This window comes from Helianthus annuus, chromosome 4 (genome assembly GCF_002127325.2).
Source record: "Helianthus annuus cultivar XRQ/B chromosome 4, HanXRQr2.0-SUNRISE, whole genome shotgun sequence".
NCBI classification, from domain to species: domain Eukaryota; kingdom Viridiplantae; phylum Streptophyta; class Magnoliopsida; order Asterales; family Asteraceae; genus Helianthus; species Helianthus annuus.
In genome coordinates this window covers 1,041,746-1,061,135 of record NC_035436.2, presented here as the reverse complement: position 1 = coordinate 1,061,135, position 19,390 = coordinate 1,041,746, and positions in this window count along the sequence as shown.

The window sequence follows — 19,390 nt, the reverse complement described above, 5'->3', positions numbered from 1 at the left end:
TGGTGAAGTTGAAAGATACAAGGCCAGATTCGTGGCCAAAGGTTTTAGTCAAAGAGAAGGGATTGACTTTGGTGAGACTTTTTCACCAGTGGTCATTAAAATGACCACTGTTAGAATTGTGTTGAAGCTTGCTGTTAATAACAATTGGCCACTTTATCAAATGGACATTAACAATGCTTTTTTGTATGGAACATTATATGAGGATGTTTTTATGACACAACCTCAAGGTTTTAGTTCAAATGATAATAAAGTGTGTAAATTGGTAAAATCTTTATATGGTCTTAAGCAAGCTCCAAGGCAATGGAATGAAAAGTTAACTACTGTGTTAACTTCTATGGGTTTTGTGCAAAGTATTTGTGACTATTCCTTGTTTGTGTTGTCTAAGCAAGATGTGTTTGTTATTTTGCTTGTGTATGTTGATGATATAGTGGTTACAGGGAATAATAAAATTGAGATTGAAAATGTTAAAAAAAGTTTAAGAGAGAATTTTCAAATAAAGGATCTTGGGTTACTTAGATATTTTTTAGGGATTGAAGTGTTATACTCTGATGGTTGTATCTGTTTGTCTCAAAGAAAGTATTGTCTTGAGTTGTTGCATGATTTTGGATATTTGGGTTGTAAGCCTGTTACAACACCAATTGAGCAAAGCTTTTTGGTCACCAGTAAGTGTGGAAAGGATATACATGTCTTAGAAAATGTGAGTGGTTTTCAAAGGTTGATAGGTAAACTGTTGTACTTGTCTTTGACCAGACCTGATATTAGTTATGTTGTTCAGTTCTTGAGTCAATATATGCATAGTCCTTGTCAATCTCATCTTGATATTGCCTTAAGATTGTTGAGATATTTAAAGCTATCTCCTGAAAAAGGAATTAGTTTTAATAAGTCCAGTGACATGATAATATCTGGGTTTGTAGATTCTGACTGGGCTAAATGCCTTAAGACCAGAAGGTCTGTTACTGGATATGGTATATTTTTGGGAGGAACACTTGTTTCTTGGAAAAGCAAGAAACAAAGTGCTGTGTCTAGGTCTACTACGGAAGCTGAGTATAGAGCAATGTGCTCAGCTACCTGTGAAATAATGTGGATTGTTAATGTTTTGACTGAATTGAAAATTACTTATCATTTACCGGTCAAACTGTACTGTGATAGTAAGTCAACTATTTCAATCTCTCAAAACCCTGTGTTTCATGAAAGAACTAAACATTTTGAATTGGATTTACATTTTTTGAGAGAAAAAATAGCTGCAGGTGTTATAGAACCTGAAAAAGTTAGTACAGATATGCAGGTGGCAGATATTTTTACAAAGGGTTTGAATGCTAAGCAACATCAAACTCTTTGTGAAAAATTAGGTCTTTATAACATGTTTGTCACATGAATTATGGGGGCATGTTAAATTAAGTTATGGCAATATGGTAATTCATGTTGCTACATTTGTAATTCTGTTGATAAGTTGTTTGGGCTGTTTAAACTACTTTCGTGTTAGTTGTGTGTAGGTTATAAAGTTCAAGGGCTAAAGGTGTAACATCCGGAGTTAAAGTGTTAAAGTGTTTAAACTTGAAGGTTTATTGTGAAAGTATCTTTTTGGGTTGATATATAAGAGAGGCAACAGTTGAGTTAGATATTATTCGCGAAGCGTCTGCACTCTCTCTTTCATCAGGCGATTAGGGTTTGAGTTTGTTTCAGATTGTTTGTGATCTGTGATTTTGTGGTTTGTTTGATCTCGTGTGAGATCTGTTTGTTTTTTGGTTTGTATAGATGAACTGATTTACATCAGTTGATCATCTTCTTCATTGTATTGTTACAGATCTCACTATTTGTGAGATCTAGGGTTTCCGGGGGGTGTTTTCTGGTTTGGGTAATAATAAAAGTTTTGGTCGCCGTTTTGTCTCTATTTCTTTGTTGTTCTTGGTTTGTTGTGATTACCATACCATTTTACAATCTTGTAAAGGTTATACTATCTTGAAGATATGTTCTTCGATAGTGTTTGCCTTTATCTCACTGGTCTTGGGTTCTTCATGTTCTGAGTCCGACCGTAGTGAGGTTTGTGTAGGATCATTGTGTTGGTGATCTTATTTGTTTTTTGTTTGTCTCTTTGAGACTTCATCGCCGATCGTAGTGTTGTTAGTTTACTGGTCTAGCTGATGCTTGTTTTTCCTTCCACACCGGTCTAGGGTCGTTTGTAGATTCTTCGTGTTGTTGAGTCTAGTCCCGTTAGATCATAGTGTTGGTTTCTATCAGTTCTTCGTGTTGTCGATCTGGTTATATACAGACTTGTTCTGTAGTTGCACTGGTTTAGAGCTGTTGTTAGTTTCTTGTGTTGATCGAATCTAAGCTCTTAAGCTCGTAGTGTCAATTTGTATCAGACTTGTTATCTGATTTTGTATATGCATATTTAGTGTGGATCTGTGTTGAATTTTTCTTGTAACCTTGAAAATGGTTTAAAAAAACCAAAAATTAATTTTGTGAATTTTGCAAATAATTCATATGAGAGTTATAGTTTGTCACAGCTTGTATCATTTGAAGATTTGGGAATAAACATCTTTCGTTTGGATGGGTTGTTGTTAGATCTTATATGGTCCAATAGTATTTGATCAAGATTGTTTCTTCATTGTTTTGACAACCGTGAGTTTTTTTCTTATGTGAGAAATGTTTCTGGTTGTAAAATCGTGTGATTTGTGTACCCATTCAGAAGTTGTTTAGGTTGTTATATTGTTAGGTGTAGAATTGTGTGATTCTCACTTTTATCAGATTTTTGTCTTGAATCATGTTATTTGATAGTCTTGACCACTAAATGTCTTTCGGTGGTGGTTCGTAAGACTTACCGTCTATGATCTAGTTGTGTGGTTAGTTGAAATGTGTGGTTCATGTGTTTTTTAACCAGTTTTCGTGTCAATATTATTCTTGAATGTTGTTACAGCTTTGTGTGTTTTCTCTTGTGTAAGAGATATTGATTGCTGGTCTTACAATTGTGTGATTTGGTGTCGATCAGAAGTGTTTTTGGCTGTAAATTCTTGTCTGATAAAGAATCATGTGATTCTTAAGGTTATCAGGCATGTTTTGGATCTTGTGATTCATTTTTTTGTTGTCGGATTGTAAAGTTGTAAAAGTTTTGATAAAATCAAACCAGTCTTTAAGTTCTTTGCAAATCGTTGACATGATTTTCAGATGTGTTTCTGAATTTTTAAAAGTCGTGTGGTTTTTTATTCTTTTATTGGTTATGTTTCTTATAGTTTTAAAAATCACATGATTTTTTTCTTTGTTTTAATCAAAATTTGTTTTTCTGGTTTCTCGTTTAATGTGACGTTACAGAAAGTCGTTGTGAGTTGTTCTATATGTTGGTAGTTGATTTAAAGTCCATTTCCTAGTTTGAAATTTGATGTGCGTGAAGTGTGTTATAATTTAGATGTATATTTAAGCCCCTTTTTACACTTTTAGCCAGGTTTTAAATTTATAAAACACGATATTCACTAACACTAAACACACATATGGGCAAGTGCACCCATCGTGGACGTAGTATAGTGTTGGTAAGATACCGAGGTCGTCCAAGGACACAAGAGCTTTTAATACCGGTTTATCCTCAACGTCTAATCAAATCAAAAAGTGAGAAAAATGTTTTAAACTAAGAAAAATAAAAACTAACTAAATGCTGAAAAATAAAATAAAATAAAAACAGATAGACAAGATGAATCACTTGGATCCGACACGTGTATTAGTATAACCTTTGATTATTTTCGCACTTTTGCACTTGTTTAAGAGATTATCTTAGTTATTGTAGTAGGCCCCTCTTTTGAAGGCGACGTTACCCTCAACCCAGTAGTTTGAGTCAGCAAGGATACAATCCTAAAGGGTCGGATTATTGAAAGATAATGAATTAAGTTATTAATGCAAATTGTGGTAGGCCCCGCTTTCGGCGGTGACGTTACCCTCGGCTAAGTAGTCTGAGTCAGCAGGGATACAGTCCTAAATAGCCGGGTTATAGTATTAATAGTAGTTAACTTATGAGGGGGTCAAAGAGTTTGGATCCCCGCCATCCAATACCTATGGGCATTGAAGGAGATCCTACTAAAATTGACCCAGGTCCCAAGCAGGACCTCTAAACGCTGAACAAGGGCAAGACCCTTACCAAACCGTTCCCTTAACCCCCGACCAGGTAGCCAACATACCTCCATATAGACTGTGGAGATATGAATGGTGAAAATCTTTTATTTTATATAGACAGTAAAATAACGCCAAGACACCACGGACAAACGATAAGGAAAGATCACCTTCAACATAAGTAACTAGTTATTAAAGTCATTAATACAAAACCAAATAAAAAGTGCAAAAGATTAAAAATAAAAAGTATTATACTAAACACTTGTCTTCATCAAGTGATGTAAGAGACTTAGGCAAACAGGGCCTTGATTGTCAAGAACTCTTACTATCAATCTTGGATCCCGAGACGACTCACACACTCTACGATGGACAATGGATGATGGTGGTGGATGATGGTGTTATGGTGGTGGTGGGTGGTGGATGAAGTGTGAGAGAGGTGGTGTGCCAAGGGATGAGATGGAATGAAACCAAGCACCCCTATTTATAGGCTGAACAGAAGGCTGGGCACGGCCCCGTGTCCGCTGGACACGCCCCCGTGCCCGTCTGACACTCTCTCTCTTCATTAATTGTAATTCGCAATTACAATTAATGTGCCTGCTGTACTTTCACCAAGCCCCCGTGCCCGCTGGACACGGCCCCGTGGTGGGCAATGGAAGCTTCTACAAGTTTGTCTTTTCTGCTGCTTCTTGGGCACGGCCCTGTGTCCGCTGGACACGGGGCGTGTTCAGTCTTCTGCTTTCTCCTCTTTGCTTTGGAGGATGCCGTTGAGGGTCCGGGCAGTCTACTTTTATTCCTTTTCTTGTATTTATCCTAGAATTAATTGTCTTTTTGCTTCTTTTGTGAATTTGAGCTCATTTCATCCTGAAAATACAAAAGAAAGACAAAAACACTCTTTTTCCAACATTAGTACTTAAAAAGGGTTAGTTTTATGCCTTAATTGATGTGATTTATATGTTGCATTTTACACACATCAAATACCCCCACACTTGAACTTTTGCTTGTCCTCAAGCAAAACTCTTTAAATGTGGCTTACACTCCCAAATGGAATAGGTAGAAGAGAAAGTTTTTGGCTTGTCCTAGAGTGTCGGGAATCCAAGTTCTTTGTAAGTTTTATTTTTATTTATTTACAATCCTATTCGTTATGATTTATTTAGAACGTTTCATAAGATAAATTACTTATTCGGGCATAGCATGCCTTATTAAAATTCCATTTATATACAAGTTCACATACCTCGCGGGAGATCACTCAACACTCGGCCGAAGGTGTAATTTTTTAGTGAATCACTCGTGAGCGGCATGGAACTTACGCCTTCCATAGGCTTGCCAAGCAATCAATCCTCCTCCTTTTTAACTTTTTACCTTTGTAAATATCAAGAGGACTTTTTGGGTGAAGGGTTAGGCTTGGGTTAAAGGTGGGTGGTTGGGTTAGTTAGTAAAAGGGCGAAAATCGTAAAAAGCGTCGGTTTTCGTGACATACCTTGTTTTTAGTGACTTTTTATTTTGAAGTATTTCTCCAAACAAGCTTTTATATTGCTTTTGTTTGTTTTTGACTTCATCATCATTTTTTTTTGTCACATAAAATAGCGAGCTTACGAAAAACCGAGTTTGTTACTAAAATAAAGGGTGAAAAATAAAAAGGGTTTTTGGTGGGTGAAAAGGTTTTGGGGTAATGAAATGAAAGGTTTAGGCTCAAAGGGGCTAACTAGGGGGATTTTGGGTTCGTGGTAAAAAAATGAAAAATAATGGTTTAGAAAGAAAAATATGGTTAGTCCTAATGCCTCCATCACTTACTTACTTGGGTTTAAGTTGGTAAGGACCGGGAATGTATCGTCGTGGCAAGTTCTAGAGTTGTAAGAACCAAGCGGCTATTCACACAAGAAATGAAAAATGAGCATTTAGTCTAAAGATGTATATTTTTATGCTCAATAAAGGCTCAAAACTCACTTTTGTGGGAATGGGTTTTTAATGTGATCAAGTATATATAATCGAATTTTTAACTAGACTTGTTATGCCGTTTCATAATTTTCTTATGTTGGTTCTTTGTTATCACGACGCTATCGGTTGTAAATTTGTAAAAATATAACATTTTTAGAACTTGTTAATCCCAAATTAAACCAAGACAAGCAAATAAAAAAAACGAAAGGTTTTTGAAAAAAAATTTGGGGTGTTTAGCGGTTCCAATAGAGTTTTGTGCAAGGCTTGTATTTAGGATTTGCAAAATTCAAGGTTTTAGCATCCCCCCACACTTAAATTACACATTGTCCTCAATGTGTCCAAAAATAATATTTTCGGTTGATTAGCATGTGTAAAAGTGGGTTAAAAAGCAAAGATTTATGTTACTGGCAGTCTGGACACGGCCCCGTGGTGACCGGGCACGGCCCCGTGGTCAGGTGCCAGTAACAAAAATTAAAGAATTAAGACAGAAGCCTGGACACGGGGGCGTGTCCGCTGAACACGGCCCGTGTCCAGTTACCTAAACTGGGTGTTTTTCTGCAGGTGGCTCAGCACGGGGCCGTGTTGGTTGGGCACGGCCCGTGTTGAGCCTTCTGTGATGGAGATTTGTGTCGGGTTGCTCTGTTCTTTGTGCATGGGTCCATTTTTCTCGTTCCCTTTTTCATCCATTACCACCATGAGTGTGTCTTATTCTACAAATTAAAACTAAAAGATTAAACTAAACTAAGGATAGTTCCGCAGAATGCCTCCGTGGTGCGCCACGTTTATAAGGGTCCTTGGCTAGACCCAATTCGAGGTTATATATTTTCTGAGTGGGATGCCTGGCGTCCCATGTTACACCGTCGGAGAGCAGCATCCAAGCTCAAATCAATAACCTTCATGTAATTGACCGGGTCGTCGTCCTCTATTCTCTTCCCAACTCCGAACTTCATTTCATCATCCCCATACCTCAAGGTGAGTGTCCCGTCATTCATATCTACCACTGCTTGGGCGGTGGCAAGGAAGGGTCTCCCTAGTATAAGGGGGACCTCGGTGTCTTCCTCCATATCGAGTATGACAAAGTCAGCTGGATAAACGAATCTGCTTACCTTTACCAAGACATTCTCGATGACACCTTGTGGGAATTTGACGGATCGATCAGCGAGTTGTATGCTCATTTTTGTAGGGCTCGTGGTTCCTAAGCCGAGTCTTTTGAACATTGATGAGGGCATGAGGTTAATGCTAGCCCCTAGGTCGGCTAAGGCATTGCGAACGGGCGATTCCCCTATTGAGCAAGGAATCGTGAAGCTTCCGGGATCGATTTTCTTTTGGGGAAGTTTATTGAGTACGAGGGCAGAGCATTCTTCGCCTAAATTAACTAATTGCAAGTTTTCAATTTTCTTCTTATGTGTAAGGAAGTCCCTCATGAATTTAGAGTATTTGGGCATTTGTGTTAGGACTTCGATAAAAGGAATATTGACATGCAATTGTTTTAACAGACTTTCGAATTTTGCGAATTGCTCATTTGTCTTTTGACGAATTAACCTACCGGGGTACGGAACTCGAGGAGCCTTGGTAGGCTCCGGTGATGGAGGGGAGTTCTTCTCCTGCAGAGGTGTCGGTACTGTTTCTTCCGTTGGCGGTGGCACTTCTGCAGGCCCTACGGTGCGATTTCGTAGTGTGATGAGGTGAACTTGCGCCTTTGGGTTTGTTTCGGTATTGCTAGGTAATGCGCCTTGCGGTCTCTCGGAAAAGTTTTGAGCTATTTGATTTAATTGTTTTTCTATGTTTTGAATGCTAGCTTGTTGATTCCCAAAATTAGATTCTAATTGTAGAAATCTTTCCGAGTTTTTCTTATCAGTGTCAGAGACGAGGCGAGATACAGTATCTTCGAGCCTTTCTCGTCCACCTTGTTGTTGAGTGAAATTTTGTGACTCATTTCTTGGTTGCTGAAAGTTTGTTCGTTGGGTTTGTTGGTTACTACTATTGCCGGGTTCCCTCCAACCAAGGTTTGGGTGGTTTCGCCATCCTTGGTTGTAAGTTCCCGTTGGGGGACCTGACGGCCTAGGTCTATTATCAATGTAGTTTACCATTTCTTGTTGATCGTCCGTTTCTTTCATGCAACTCCAATTTTCATGTGACCCACCACACCCTTCACAAGCCATAACCGAGACTGTTTTTGTCATTTCTAATTTTTTTATTTTTGAAGAAAGGGCCTCGATTTGGGCTTGTAAAGAAGTGCTCTCGTCGACCTTATGGGCGCCCGGGGCGATAGACTTATTTCCCCGGGGGGTGTGCCATTGAAAATTGGTTTGAGCAATTTCCTCAATTTGACTATATATTTCGTGTGGGCGTCGATTACCTAAAAGTCCCCCGGAGCTAGAATCAAGTGTCTGCCTAGTGTGTGGCAACAATCCATTATAGAAAGTGGATACTTGTTGCCATATTGCGAGGCCGTGATGGGCTTGCGTAATAGCTCCTTGAACCTTTCCCAAGTTTCATATAAGGATTCCCCGTCCTCTTGTGAATATGTATTAATTTCAGTCATTAACTTAGCAGTTTTAGCGGGATGGAAATACTTATATAGAAATTTTTGGGCTAGTTCATCCCAGGTGTTTACCGATCCAGCTGGGAGGGCGTTGAGCCAAGCTTTCGCTCGGTCTTTTAGTGAGAAGGGAAACATACGGAGGCGGATGGCGTCGTTTGATGCTCCATTGATCCGAAAGGTATCACATATTTCCAAGAAATTAGTTATATGTAGATGGGGATCCTCGTCCGCAAGCCCATGGAAGGTTGCGGAGTTTTGGAGCATTTGTATCAAATGCGGTCGGAGTTCGAAGTTATTAGCTTCGACATTGGGAGCATTGATAGCGGCGCCTAGATTACCTACGGTGGGTCGTAGATAATCCATAAGGGTACGTTGGTCCGCCATTGGAGGTAGATCACCCGAAACCTTCTCTTGGTTTTTGGCTTTTAACCTTTTTCTGAGAAAGCGTTCGGGTTCTTCTAGTGGTTCTTTTATGTCTTTATTGGAACTGGAGCTCATACACTACGTGAGGTTGGCGTCGGGTTCCAAGTCCTGCAATAAAAACAGAAAAGAATGTTGGTCAGAGGGTTCACCACGGCCCCGTGTTGAGCGAACACGGCCCGTGGTCGGAATTTCAGTGATTGTTTTCCAGATCCCAGTTACTGGAAGATGGACACGGCCCCGTGTTGCACCGGCACGGCCCCGTGGTCAGCCTTCTGTAACTTGGAAAACAAAAACTGCCAGTAACGATGCTGGGCACGGCCCGTGTCCGACCAGGCACGGCCCTGTGCTGAGCTCTGCAGAAGCTGAAAACCTACAAAAAATCCTAAAAATTAAAAAGAAAAACAAAAATATGATTAGGCCGTTGATTCCTAACTTTCTTAAAATCCTTGTGTCCCCGGCAACGGCGCCAAAAACTTAATGTGCGTGAAGTGTGTTATAATTTAGATGTATATTTAAGCCTCTTTTTACACTTTTAGCCAAGTTTTAAATTTATAAAACACGATATTCACTAACACTAAACACACATATGGGCAAGTGCACCCATCGTGGACGTAGTATAGTGTTGGTAAGATACCGAGGTCGTCCAAGGACACAAGAGCTTTTAATACCGGTTTATCCTCAACGTCTAATCAAATCAAAAAGTGAGAAAAATGTTTTAAACTAAGAAAAATAAAAACTAACTAAATGCTGAAAAATAAAATAAAATAAAAACAGATAGACAAGATGAATCACTTGGATCCGACACGTGTATTAGTATAACCTTTGATTATTTTCGCACTTTTGCACTTGTTTAAGTGATTATCTTAGTTATTGTAGTAGGCCCCTCTTTTGAAGGCGACGTTACCCTCAACCCAGTAGTTTGAGTCAGCAAGGATACAATCCTAAAGGGTCGGATTATTGAAAGATAATGAATTAAGTTATTAATGCAAATTGTGGTAGGCCCCGCTTTCGGCGGTGACGTTACTCTCGGCTAAGTAGTCTGAGTCAGCAGGGATACAGTCCTAAATAGCCAGGTTATAGTATTAATAGTAGTTAACTTATGAGGGGGTCAAAGAGTTTGGATCCCCGCCATCCAATACCTATGGGCATTGAAGGAGATCCTACTAAAATTGACCCAGGTCCCAAGCAGGACCTCTAAACGCTGAACAAGGGCAAGACCCTTACCAAACCAATCCCTTAACCCCCGACCAGGTAGCCAACATACCTCCATATAGACCGTGGAGATATGAATGGTGAAAATCTTTTATTTTATATAGACAGTAAAATAACGCCAAGACACCACGGACAAACGATAAGGAAAGATCACCTTCAACATAAGTAACTAGTTATTAAAGTCATTAATACAAAACCAAATAAAAAGTGCAAAAGATTAAAAATAAAAAGTATTATACTAAACACTTGTCTTCACCAAGTGATGTAAGAGACTTAGGCAAACACGGCCTTGATTGTCAAGAACTCTTACTATCAATCTTGGATCCCGAGACGACTCACACACTCTACGATGGACAATGGATGATGGTGGTGGATGATGGTGTTATGGTGGTGGTGGGTGGTGGATGAAGTGTGAGAGAGGTGGTGTGCCAAGGGATGAGATGGAATGAAACCAAGCACCCCTATTTATAGGCTGAACAGAAGGCTGGGCACGGCCCCGTGTCCGCTGGACACGCCCCCGTGCCCGTCTGACACTCTCTCTCTTCATTAATTGTAATTCGCAATTACAATTAATGCGCCTGCTGTACTTTCACCACGCCCCCGTGGTGGGCAATGGAAGCTTCTACAAGTTTGTCTTTTCTGCTGCTTCTTGGGCACGGCCCCGTGTCCGCTGGACACGGGGCGTGTTCAGTCTTCTGCTTTCTCCTCTTTGCTTTGGAGGATGCCGTTGAGGGTCCGGGCAGTCTACTTTTATTCCTTTTCTTGTATTTATGCTAGAATTAGTTGTCTTTTTGCTTCTTTTGTGAATTTGAGCTCATTTCATCCTGAAAATACAAAAGAAAGACAAAAACACTCTTTTTCCAACATTAGTACTTAAAAAGGGTTAGTTTTATGCCTTAATTGATGTGATTTATATGTTGCATTTTACACACATCAAAATTCATGTGACTTTTCCATTATTTCAGATATGTTTTTGGTATTGTGATAGAACCATGTGGTTCTTTGTTCGATCAATGTTGTCTTAGATTGTTGTTGGGATTGTGTAATTCCTTGTTTGATCATATTTATAAGTCTGATATGATTATATGTTTACATGTTTTTTGTTATTCAGATTATGTGTACTTTTATTGTTTTCTCAAATGTTTGTTTTCTTAGATATAAAAAAATATGTTGTCAAAATAAAAAAAGGTATTTTTTTGTATTCTATTTTTGATCGATAAGAAATATCGATATGTTATGTTCAAATATGAAGAAAAAAATGAGTTTTTACATGTTTAATCATATTTGAGGTTAGTCTCGAATAAGACTTTGTTGTTAGGTAATTTGGTTGGAATATTGGTTTCCTCAAGAACTGAAGCAAGGACTAAGGAATCAATTGCAGCGAAGTTTCTTGTCTTTTGTCTTGAAAAAGGAAAAAAAACCGGCTGGTCAATTTTTTATATGCTCAGTTGATAGATATCTTATTTTTACTTGCTCTATGGGTAAAAGATTGAAACTTGAAGCTGAAATATATGTAATTTCTGTCTAGTTTCTAATTTTCATACATGAAGTTTTAAGAAATAGATTAATATCTTTTGAGTCTTGAAGAAACACTGGTTCAAAAGATCGGAATCAGTTGGACCAGGGGGTTTGAATCCGCATAAAAGGTTAGTTCTCCCTCAATTGGTTCAGTGGTGATCGAACTTCTTCTCCGGCTATTCTGCAAAACAGAGCACCGTTAGCCTCGCCAAGGGGAGAAGAGGGTTCTCTCCTTGACCCGACTCCGTTGTGAGAATAAGTATTTGTATGGAGAAGATAAAGGTAATTGAGTAGTGAGATTGGATCTGAGTTCATACCTGAAAAGTTCTCCTATTTATAACCGAGAGTTTCGGAGGAAAAATCTGTTATTGAAAAGATAACGGAAGATGCTAACACCGTAGCGGTTATATTCCCTTCCGTTAAGTCTTTTTACTTTTTGTTAAGTTGCTTTGATGCGACGTGAGTGCACACGGATCATGACTTGATCTACGGTTGGGGAATTGCCACGTGGAAAGTGGTTTGAGTGGAGATCATTCTCCAATTACATGCTATCGTGGTGATTTCAGGGATGTTTGTGATGATGACACGTGTCCAGACGGTTACAACCGTCTGGGTGGTGCACGATCATATTTCTTCTAGAAGATTACTGCTGTAATCTGGTGTGGCACTTTACAGTGTGCACACAGTTGGATAGATCCCAAGTCTGGGTAAAATAATATCCAAGTCTGGATATTTGGGTGGACGTTTTGGTTTCAGGGTTTTGACCCTTGCTAAATGGAAGATGGCGCAAAGGTTCAGGTTTCCCTTTGGGCGCGCGACTATCGTTTGCTAGTTTCTTCCTTCCTTCTGTAAGACCAATGCGCGGCCGCGCAAGGTTTAGAAGGGTTGAAAGACCGGTTGGTGGTATGGTCCCTATCTCTTTGTGGGATTTTTGGGACCTTACCCCTTCAAGTCCCCCTAGTCTAGTGTTGTACTTATGCAAATAAGTGGAGCACTGGACTTAGGAGAGGGAAATGTCTTTTTTGAGTGCTATAAAACAAGAGACGGTTGAATTTGTATTTGTTATTATATTCTTCTTCTTTTTTTTAGAGGAAAAAATGTGACTTGTAATCATGCTTTGTCAGGTAATGACGTCACTTGTCAGCAAGTGTGTACATTTTTCCTCATTGGTCTCGAGATTTGTAATGGCGCTTTATCAGTCTTCATTAATTGAAGAAGTGACCTAAGTCCCTGTAGCGCCGTTTGGATGTGATAGTTCTGACAGTTAATGATGGGTTTCTCTTTTCTCGAGGTGTTGAGTTCTCTTTATATATGTATGCTTGAAATACCTGACCTTAGTTGAGTTTGTCAAAGAAGATGAAGCGTTCTTACCATACTCGTCTCCTGCTAGATGCTCTTAGGGTGTATGATGCTGCCGAAAGCCTCGTTCTGCTGTCTCGTTCTCCTCCTCGCATTATTGCACCGGTGAAGAAACTGATCGATCCTGTTCCCTTTGTAGTTGCTGATTCTGAGTGTAAAATCTCTCATCATACTAACGTTTCTGCTGGTGCTGGTATTGCTTTGGATGTTGACGGATTGATGATTCAGTTTCCGATGCTTCATAGAGGAGAATGTCGGTTGGTGTACCGACGTCGGAGGTTTCGCCGGAGTATGCAGGTGTCTTCTGTCGACGACGGTTCTGGTGCTGATTAGATGTTGAAGTCTATGGTCTGTCTTTGTCTTTGTTAATGCTTTTGTAAGCTTTTGGGCTGCTGGACAGGATTTTTTTTTGAAGATCATTGTGATGATCTTGTTAAGTGTTTGTGTTCACACTTTTTGGTAATGTATATGATGATATACTTTTTTAAAGATTGTTTACTATGATCCGTATATGTACGTATTACAATATGTTGCATGTGTGTAATTACTTTTGAATAGGTGAGGCGAATGAGGAATGGTATTGTGCTCATGTGTGTTTGTCAACAGTTTGCCTGTTTTGAGACTGTTCATGAGGTATACAATGTTTGCCCATGTCGTTTTCGCGCGAACCAAAGAAATTTCATGCAATTTGTAATAGACAGTGATGTTACTAAGAATAATACGTGTATTGATAAAAGCGCAAGCCCTGTAATACAAGATAAGATGGGGGAATACAGTGCCTGTATGTTCTTTTTGTTTTAAAGGATTGGCTTACATGTAACACCTGCGCAACTGTTGCGCGTTCCAGGTGCGGGGAACTAGAGTCCCATCAACCCTTTTTAGGGTATATGCTCCTTTACCCAAGACTTCGTTGATGACATAGGGTCCTTCCCACCTCGGCGCTAATTTGCCGGGTTTTTCAGCGTTTGAAGCCTCGTTGTCGCGTAGGACAAAATCTCCGGGGACAAAAGTGCAGATGCGCACACGCGCGTTGTAATATTTCTCTAACTTGGACTTGTACCTTGCTTCTGCTATGGCCGCGTTCTCGCGCCTTTCTTCCAGAAGGTCTAAATCCATCCTCCGTTCTTGCTCGTTGTCCTGCTTTTCCATTGCTAACATGCGCGGTGAGGGTAGGCCTATTTCAGCTGGAATGACGGCTTCTGACCCATAGACTAAACTGAACGGAGTTTCTCCGGTGCTAGTCTTTGGCATTGTTCGATGCGCCCAGAGGATGCTGGGAAGCTCGTCAACCCATCCTCTGCGCGCTGTTCCCAGTCGCGCTTTTATACCATCAACGATTTGTTTGTTTATGCTTTCTACCTGACCATTCGCTTGAGGATGCGCAACGGAGGCGAAGTTGTGCTCAATGTTCATTTCCTTGAACCATTTTTGAAGGTCTTCCGCGGCGAAATTGGTGCCATTGTCAGAAATAATGCGCAATGGTAACCCAAATCTGCAAATGATATGTTCCCATATGAATTTGCGGATTACCATTGCTGTTGTTGAGGCCAAAGCTTTAGCTTCTACCCATTTTGTGAAGTAATCCACTGCAACAATGATGAATTTTACTGCACCCGGCGCATCAGGAAATGGGCCAACAAGATCGATGCCCCATTGCTGGAATGGCCAGGCGGAAGTGACGGGAATTAGCGGATTTTTGGGTCGAAGTGTCTTTGGTGCATGGCGTTGACATGCCTCACACCTCCGTAATAGATCAACTGCATCCATGTGCATTCCTGACCAATAGTATCCAGCGCTCATTATTTTTGCCACAACCATGCGCGGTCCTGCATGTATCCCGCATAATCCCTCGTGGATTTCTCTGACCAGATACTGAGCGTCTGTTTTATCAACACAATGCAGTAATGGACCCATAAATGATTTTCGATAAAGGACGCCATCCGCCATCTCGTAATTTATTGCTTTGTCTTGAAAAAGGAAAAAAAACCGGCTGGTCAATTTTTAATATGCTCAGTTGATAGATATCTTATTTTTACTTGCTCTATGGGTAAAAGATTGAAACTTGAAGCTGAAATATATGTAATTTCTGTCTAGTTTCTAATTTTCATACATGAAGTTTTAAGAAATAGATTAATATCTTTTGAGTCTTTTCAACGTTTTGAGGTTTTGTAGTCTTGTGATTATTTGGTTTTATGAGATATGTTTCTCATATGGTTATTGAATCAAGTGATTCATTGTTACTCAAACTTTTTTTTTTTTGTGTGTTATTGCCAAAAAATTGGTATATGTCTAATGACATTGTTTTTCCTTGGTTTTAGATTTAAAACTCATTATACTATTAGAAAAAAAAATCTTGGTAATTGTTTGGTATTTTGGAAAAATAAAAAAAATGTATTATGTTTTTGGTTATTGAATTGTGGGGGCTGTTAAAATATATAAATAATACCAATTCAATAATCAAAGTTTATAATATTCTTAATATTATTGTTCTTTTATTTGTATGTGCAGTGAACCATGATTGGATCATTGGAACAAGTCTGATGTGGGCTTACAAAGATAAGAAGATATGGGTTGGATATTGCTACTGATGGGCTTAAGAAGCAGTGGCGGAGCCACATACTTGGCAACGGTGTCGGCCGACACCATTCAAATTTGCGCTTTATATGTATCGTATAATAGAAAAAATACGGGTGACACCATTGTTTTTTACGAGCGACACCATTGTTTTTTTACGAGAGACACCATTGCTTTTTTTCGAGAGACACTTTTATTTTATTTTTTTCTAAACGTTTTACATAATAAACATATTTATAGTTTAAAAATTACGCCCAATTAGGTTACCACTGAATTGCTAATGTGTACGAGTGCTTTGAGCCTAAATGATAATTTTAGTGCATTTGATGTTTCAAAGATACTAAGGTTAGCCGAGATGTATCCGTATGATTTTAATTATGAAGAAAGAGATGATTTATGAATGAGCTCGATATCTACATTAATAACATAAGATGCGATAAAAGGTTTGCCAATGACATGGCACTTTTATTATGATATTGATTTTTATTATGTAATTCGACCCACCCGACTCTACCTGACCCGATCCAAAACTTTGGACCCCGAGTTATTACAAACCCGTATATCGAGAAAAAACGACACCATAGAAAAAATTTCCTAGCTCCGCCATAAGAAGCTGATTAAAAAAAACGCAGCAGTAGCCGGGTTAAGTATTGAAGCAGGATCTCTTCTCTGGGTCACTATAAATGAAGTCTAATGACTCACAAAGAGTGATTAAGGGTCAGATTTTTACACCATCACTGTGTGTACGTGTCTTTAGAAGTCTCTGAAGAAAAGTCTTAGATCTAGGGTTTTTTGTGTCATAAACTCGTTAGTTCTTAAAGGTTTAGATTATCATGTTGATGATTTGATCCGTAGAGGCTTATCAAGATTTCGAAGTGTTACGTTGTTTGTAGTATTCTGATCTTTAGTAAAAGTGTTTCTTGTGTTTGAAATTGATTTGAGTTTATAAATTTGACAAAAATGCGAAGAATCCGCTTGAGATTCATCACCTTATTCACATCCCAATCACCCACAAAAATTGAGTCATCTGCATATAACACATGTGTTAAATATAGATCGTCCCTAGGTAATTTGATACCAAAGAAGACATTATAATGTTTTGCTCTCTCCATATCACATGTAGTGCTTCCATAGCTACTATGAAGAAAAAAGTGATAGAGGGTCACCTTGCCTCAAACCTCTTTTGTAATGGAATTCTCCCGTTGGTGAACCATTAACCAATATTGATCCCCTACCCGCAAAAAGTATTCCCATAACCCAATTCCTCCACTTCGCTGGAAACCCCATATTTGGTTATCTAGTGAGAAAAAAAACCAACTTGACCTGTAAAAAGGTTGACTTGGAAAATACTTCGGTATTACAACACAAAAATAAATAACAAAATAATATCATGTAATCAACATTTTTGACTTTTCAATGAGAATATTGAACACGTTATGAAATTTATAAATAACAAATTATGCTATGAAAAAAAATTAATTTTTGATAATTGAATAAAGAAAAAAAATCCTTGTTTTTATTCATTTATTCAAAGTAATAAAGTAAGTTTATAACCACCGTACATATATGTTGGAACTAACATAGACTGTCTCATATATGTTGGAACAAACATAGACATTTTTAAGTTATATTAGTATGAAAACGTATGATTTTTAGTTTTCTTTTATGTAAATCTTCATTTTTTTTAATTATATATGTACTATGTCTTTTCTAATTCATAAATATTCGGTGTATTAAATGTTTCTTATGACATTTTTTTTATCTTAAAAGTATTTACTTTACGCTTAAAAACAATTTTTGTTTTCATTAACAACTTAAATATATACTAAGATATATTAACAGTTTACTAGTATGCGTTTTAGAATACTCACATATAACAAGAAACCTATATATAAACTTTTTTAGAATACTCACATATAACAAGAAACCTATATATAAACTTCTAAATAGTTTTCATAAGTTAACAAGAAACCTATATATAAACTTCTAAATATTTTTCTTGAGTTCAAGATTATAATAGTCTTATTTTTATTTTTGAGTAAATTTCTGTTTTCGTCCCTGAGGCTTGTCAATTTTAACTAGTTTAGTCCAAAAATCTAATTTATAACAAATCCAGCCCTGAAGTTTGCATTTCTTAATGCTTTTCATCCCTAAGGGTGCTTTTTCATTTAATTCTTAGGGATGAAAAGCGATAAGAAATGCAAACCTTAGGGATGAAAAGCGTTAAGAAATGCAAACCTTAGGGATAGTTAAGTTAGACGTTTGCATTAAAATGACAAAAAATCTCAAAGGTGAAGGACTATATGGTACAAAAAATTTGTCTCTGATGAGATCATGAGAATGATAAACATGCCCAAACCTTAGGGACGATTTTGGCAATTTACTCTATGTTGGCCGATTTTTGTGGTAAAATTAAAGTAATTGTGTGAACTGTCGATGATAAAAATACGTCAAGTTTATACTTATTGTATGATTATATCGTTTTTATTGTACAACATCACGTAATACACGAGTTTATAACCTATTTGTAGAATAAAAATGACCGAATAGAATTAATCTATTAGTTGTGACATCTAATATTTTAAAAAAAAAAAATAAAAAATACGTTTTTTTATAATAGTTTAATATTATCTAAATTTAATCTTTATATATTTAGAAGATTTAACAATAACTTTTAATTGTATTATGTTTTAAGTCACAAGCATGATGATTCATTAGTTCAATCGGTTGGTCATACCAAAATAAAATAATATTAAAAATGTAATAAATCTATACATATAATAAAGTAAACCAATGTGTGACACGTGTCATTCATTGGAGGCGTCTATTTTTTGGTTTTCCCGTCTTTCTTTCATATTTATCTTCTAACAATTTATCTTTTAATTTGTAGATAATATTAAATAGAAAAATATTTTAATAATTGTAAATAATATATTAAATAGAAAAATGTTTATCTGATAACTATAACCCTTTTATTGAAGTTTTAAAGGGTTTCACGCCCAATAAAGTAAACCAATGTGTGACACGTGTCATTCATTAGAGACGTCTATTTTTTTTGTTTTCCCGCCTTTCTTTCATATTTATCTTCTAACAATTTATCTTTTAATTTGTAGATAATATTAAATAAAAAAATATTTTAATAACTGAAATAATATATTAAATAAAAAAATGTTTATCTGATAACTATAACCCTTTTATTGAAGTTTTAAAGGGTTTCACGCTTTTTTGCACCTGGTCTTTTATGTTTTAAATTCTAGGATTTGGTTAAAACACACCTTGCCATTAATCACATAATTTTTTTGGATTTATTAAAAATTCTTGACTATATTATATACTTATAAGCTTGAATATATATGTCAAACTTAAAAATTATTCTTAAAAAATTCAGTAACATCTATGCTCAATATATAGTGACACGTGTCATTTATTGAAGACACATATTTTTTAAGATTTCCGGCTTTTCTTTCATATATATCTTCTAATAATTGTAAATAATACTAAATAGAAAAATGTTAATTGAATACAAAAAATATAGGATAACATCAAATGTATATCGATTACTTAAATGAGTATACACATGTATGAGATTTTTTTACTATTATTATTAGTTTCATTATTTATCAAATATATATAAGTGTTTCCGTCTTTGGTTTGCATTTACAAGAAATATTTATTATACAGGGTCGGCTCAACCATTTTAGAGGCCTAAAGCAAGTTTCAAAATCGGGG